Source organism: Benincasa hispida, chromosome 11 (genome assembly GCF_027475165.1).
Source record: "Benincasa hispida cultivar pf3 chromosome 11, pf3_genome.v1.1, whole genome shotgun sequence".
Lineage (NCBI taxonomy): Eukaryota > Viridiplantae > Streptophyta > Magnoliopsida > Cucurbitales > Cucurbitaceae > Benincasa > Benincasa hispida.
In genome coordinates, this window is record NC_143488.1 from 43,298,799 (window position 1) to 43,304,827 (window position 6,029).

At 35.4% G+C, this 6,029-nt stretch overlaps 1 long non-coding RNA gene across 1 annotated transcript; it reads left to right on the forward strand.

Annotated features, from left to right (window-relative positions):
- Positions 1 to 2,001: 2,001 nt before the first annotated feature.
- LOC120091470 (uncharacterized) lies at positions 2,002 to 5,769 on the forward strand. Its single transcript, XR_005485718.2, has 3 exons — positions 2,002 to 2,140; positions 2,243 to 2,632; positions 5,321 to 5,769. It is a non-coding gene; the product is annotated as an uncharacterized LOC120091470 (long non-coding RNA).
- Positions 5,770 to 6,029: the final 260 nt, after the last annotated feature.

Sequence of the window (6,029 nt, forward strand, 5' to 3'; positions counted from 1 at the left end):
GTCTGAAGTTGAGAAGGAATACATGTGTCATGTTCCTTATGCTAGTACAATGGGAAGTTTGATGTATGCTATGGTCTGCACTAGGCCTAATCTTGCCCATGCTGTTAGTGTTGTCAGCTGGTTCATGGGTCAACCTGGGAAAGAGCATTGGCAAGCCGTTAAAAGGATTTTTCGTTACCTTAGAGGTACATCTGATGTTGGTCTTGTTTATGGGAATTGCACTGAGTGTTTGGTGACCGGTTATTCTGATTCTGACTATGCTGGAGATGTTGACAGTAGGAGGTCTATGACTGGCTATGTGTTTACTCTAGGTGGTTCTGTTGTTAGTTGGAAAGCAACCTTACAACCTATAGTTACTTTGTCCACTACTGAAGCAGGGTACATGGCCTTGACAGAAGCTACTAAAGAGGGAATATGGCTGAAGGGGTTAGTTGGTGATCTTGGTTTGCATCATGACCAAGCTATTGTATATTGTGATAGTTTGAGTACAATATGCCTAGCCAAGGATCAAGTTTATCATGAGAGAACTAAGCACATAGATGTAAGATATCACTTCTTAAGAGGTGAGCAGAGAGTTAAAGTGATGAAAATTGGTAGTGCTGATAACCCTGCTGATATGTTCACCAAACCGATTCCACAAGGCAATTTCCAACATTGTTTGGACTTGCTGAATGTTTTGAATTATTAGTGGTCCCCTTTGTGGGACACTTTGAGGCATGAGGGAGAAGTTTGGGTACGTCTGGCGATATTGATTTATGTTGTATTTGGTACATCTATTATCTGGGAGAGAATTCAAGTCAAGGTGGAGATTTGTTGAAATGCCTTGAATCTGTTTGTTGGCGCTTCGAACAACCAAGTACGGGGGTCTTGCCCCCAAAACCTATTCATATTTTGTATTCAGCATATTTATTTATTTACAGTTATTTATGATTATGACCCTAGGGTTTACAGTAGTGCGCTATATAAACTCTCTAACCCTAGAGGTGTCGTTTTGATGTAATTTCTGAAAACATTCTCTCAAATAATATTGTTCTCCCTCTGCTCGTGGACGTAGCTAACACACTGTTAGTGAACCACGTATATCTATGTGTTGATCTTCTCTATCTCTATGTTCCTTTTTTGTTCTTTAATTGTCGTTTTCGTAACAACCTCTATAACCCGGAAGGAGTTGTGAGGATAGTGAATACCACCCTTTTGTGATACCTACTATCCACTTGAACTTGGTCCTCTCGAAAACTCTTGCAAACTTATTTAAGTAACAACACGATTTAATTTATCTGAATAATCTGAAACCAATTGCATAGTTCGTACAAATTATTTTGCATACTTCAAACCTATCTATAAACAACCTGAACATTGTGTTTATTTTCTCCTATGTAATGCTAATATATCTTAACTTCTTGATCCAACTTTTAAGGTTTTTACCAAACCACCGATCGTCCCCAGGTTTCCTCAACCTTTCTCCCTAGGCTTTCACAACCTGACGAACTCCACTAGGTTTTTATAACTCTTCTTTCCCAAGTTTTTATAAACTTGTAAACCTGGTTCCTAAGGCTTACCACCCCTAAGTTTTTATAAACCTGACCCCTTAAAATTTTCATAACCTGATCCCTTAAGATTTTCATAACTCTCTTAAGTTTTTCGCAAACTTGGGATCTGTGGCTTATGGGCCAAGTAGGTAATCTAAGGATATTTTTAGCCCAAAAATAAATATGTTTTAAATGTTTTTCCACGGGTTTGAATTACTGGCAGTAGAAAAGGGCTGATCATAAATTTTCTCAAACATATCAAGGATAAGGTTCACAGAAATCCCATCCACGATTCAGAAAACCACACCAAACCCCATATCCATTACCCTGCTAGTATATAGACGTACTCAAGGTATATTGACAATCCCAGCCAAACCCACACAAAGTACGCTTGTCAATCCCAATCATATGTATGTATGCTAACATATCCTGGGTACATAATCCAGTGGCTTGAAATTCATTTTCATAAACCACAGTAAAATATGAATTTTCAACATGATGAACCCTAATCCAGAGATTCCAATCAAATCATTTCCATAAAATTGTTTTATCGATGGTCTGTAGGGCTTGGCTGTGGAGTTAGAGGCAAATTCGTGGCTTCAAACTTGATGGTAAGTAAGTTCTAATGTTTCTCTCGAGTTCTGCAGTGGTTAATCAAGCTTTTCTTGGCTAGATTTTGTGTTTTTTAACGTCGGAGTTTCGTCAAAAAATAGGGAAAAAAATAGGGGTATGGAGGTTGAAATTGATTGGTGCTAGTCAAAACCATGCTCGCTTGTGCCTTGCGCGTTGAAGATGATCGGTGCTAGTAAAAAACATGCTCGCTTGTGCCTTGCGCGCACTATCGCTCACCCTACACATGCCTCGGGTTCGTTGCTGTCATGCCTTGTTGCTCACCCTCACGCGCATACGTTTGCCCTTGCTCATGTGTCATCTGCTCGTCTGCCCATCCATCTACTCGAGGGCACTCGTCCCGCACACCAGCACGTCCCTATGCGCACGCCCTAACACCCAGTGTGAATGCCCAGTGCCCAGTGATGCCTATCCACATGCCTTCTATCGCCCACAGCTGCCCATTGGCTTTGTTTTGGCCATTTGGTATTCTGGTGAGCTATTTTTTTTTTTTAGCTTAGTTGATATTTTCTCGAGATTGTATCCCTAAACTGAGTAATTTTGGGCTTTAAGATGAATTTTAGGCTAATTTGGAATTTTTGAGTTGAGCAATAATTCCCAATATATAAAAAATTAGGGTTTAGTTGAGCTCAAATTGGTTTTGGTTGAAGCTAAGGAATGGTTCAGAGTTGGGTTAATTTGCAGGAGGTGATCAGTTACCTTGTGAATCATTTTTCAGGTTAAACGGAGATTGGTAGAGCCTATAGTTCTAGGAACATGTGCTCGTAATTGTGTGTGGATATTTCCAAACACTTTGTTATAAACCTTATATATATACCATGGTAGTATGCTATGATTTGCAATAAAGTTTCTGGCATGATCTATTTTGGCATAATTATGTTTTCAGTAATGATTTAAACAATAGTTTTTGGTTTTCCATGATTACTTTATGATATGTATTTTGGTCAGGATTTGATTTAAACATGATTATGTGACTTAAGAACCAAATGTGATTTAATAATGGATTTAATGAAATATTTGAAAACTGAGATGACTTATTTTATATGAATGATATTTATGATGATTTGTGAAAAATGGTTTCCAAGCCACAAGATTTTAGTACCTGAGATGTGATTTATGTATGGGCTACGTGCGTGTGCTTCTATAGTGCCACCATAGTTGTGATGAGATATGTTGATGGCTTGGAGTCATGAGATTGCCTTACTATTGTTACTATTCTCTAGCAATACCAGATGTACCGAATGTGTGTGAGTTGAGTATGATCGCATGTTCCACTAGTGATACAAAATGTGTGTACGCTGACTACTGTCACATATTTGGGATATATTGATATGGTAAACAAAGATTTGGGTACAAATTTGGTATGACATTTCATAAGCTCATATGTGTGATTATATCTTGTGGTATTATGGAATTATGATCATGCCACTGAATGAATAAATTGTATTTGAACAATTTCCACTTTATATGTTGAAGCTATTTATGAAATGTTTTCTGGAATAATTACAACTGTTTAGAAAGATAAACTTTATGTTCATATAAACTTACCACTCACTGGGCTTTAGCTCATATTTTTCAATATTTTTGTTCCCCCCCAAATAGCGATCAAGTTTCAGGTGCCTACTGAGCCGTCAAATGCCGCTAGTCTTGATAGACATCTGCTGCATTGTATGTACATGATTTTAAGGGTGTCACAACAATAGTGGTAGTCAGAACTTGTGAGTTGCATACCAAAGAATGTTTTGTTATAAACAAACTCTACAGTTGGTCTATAAATATTTTATAAACATAAATTTGAAATTAAACTAGGTTGTGTTCTTAAATTCTGTTAATGAAGGTAAACTAATTTGAGGTTGTTATCCAATGATTTATAACGAAAATTGGTTTGAAAGTTTAAGTTTGATTTTGAGTACAGAATATGTTAAGAGTTGGGACATTAGATGTCACAAAGAGAAGTGATGTTTAGCGTCTTCACACTTTATTCTAAGGTAGAGGGAAAATTTGAAATGGGTTGACACATAGCATACATAGAAGCTATAAAAAGGGCATAGAATCAAGGACTCAAAACATAAGATACAACACAGAGTTCCTTACTTTTGCTTAGCGTAGTATTCTGTTTTCTAGTATTTTTCACTTCCTTGAACTTGTAATCTTTTTGAGTTTATTGCCCATTCAATCCACTCTTATCGAAAGACCTAGAGCATTAATACCCAACTATCCTTGAAAGAAGATGTTGGGTTATTTATTTGAGTAATGTTGTGGTGACCTCTCGGGTTGTGTTATTTATTTCTTCTTGTACTTTCCAATTTCTACAATGTACAGGTCCAGTACTATATGATTCATTCACTTTGTGTACTTTTTCATATTTCTTTACAATGTCAAGTCATTTTTACCTTCAAGTTGTGTATTTCAGTGTATCATTTTAATGCAAGTTCAAGATTGATATTTTCACTCTCATTTGTCTTGTTTTTTTATCTGTTTTCTCAACATTTGTTTTCAGTTCTTTCATTGTAAGCTAAATTCTTTCGTAGGGTTTAAATATGTAAATATCTCAAGAAAGGATATAAGCCTTTCATGCTAAAAAAGTAACTTTACTCTTTCAATAGCATGATTACTTTTATAAGTTTATTTCTATTAGTCTAGATAGATCACTAAGATTAGTATGCAAAAGTAGAATCTAATACGGAAAGGGTTAGATAAAACATAGTTTTTATAAAAGCAATCTAGAAAAAGATCTTATAGATATAAGACTTTGTTTTTTACTTTAAACATAGGGCGAATCCTTTAAGACCTTGGATTGTGTTCTCATTTTTCTAAGTTCACATTGATCATAAACATATGGGTTTAATGGCTCAAACTCCTAAAAATTGTTTGTAGAAGGTCAAATAAGTGTTGAAGTTAGTTTACCATGGTAAAGCTCGAGTCAAAATTGCAATTGCATGAAAAATGACCTTCTTCGATCAAAGGGTATGTACATATTTGAGTTCATCTTTTATTATTGTCATTTTTAGTCTGTTTTCAGACAACCAACCATCTCTCAACTATTTTTTCCTGTTAGCTTGCATTTTCACCTTTTTAGGAAAGTCCAGTTCACTTTAGAACTTTTGTTACATCAGTTCCATTGGATTCAATATCTGAAGTACCTCTTATATTACTAACAGTTGTGCTTGCATTGAGGACCATGATGGAGAATGTGATGTTAGTGGTTTCATAAGTTCCCATAGAGGTATTGGCTTGGCAGTTATGCAAGGTATGGTAGAAGTTGTATCAATGGTTGAAAAACTTCCGACTCAGGCAAGTAGGAGGAAGTTGTACCTTAAATTTTAACAAAGTTTATCGGCATTTGGCGAAAAAGAAAAATCTTGGAAGGTGGTATTCCAAATAGTCTACTCTTTATGATGAAATAAGTTAATTCTCTAAGTTGAAAATTATGATTGTCGGTGAAGACAATTGTTGTAGCCAAAGTGGTAGATTCTTCAAATATCTTGTCAGGTGGTATTTGTTACATTTTGACAAAATCAAAATATTAAAATTGCAGTTGTCCCATATCTAAAAGGAAGAAAATGATGGATTCGAAGCATTATAAGAGAAGACTATACCTTTGATTTCAGTTATTCCAATTTAAAGCACTTTAAGTTTGGTATACTACCTCTATCATATGATAAATATATGACTTTGAGAGAGTATTTTTGTAACGGGGTTAGAGTAGAGATTTATTATAATTTTTCGATAGTGAATTTTCTGGTCAGTGATTTTTTTTTTTTTTTTTTTTTTGCAGTTTGAAGTTTGAAATTAAAATAAATAAAAAATAAAAATAAAAATAAAAATGAAAGGAGAAAGGAAGAAGGAAGAGATGAGAAGATAGATGAG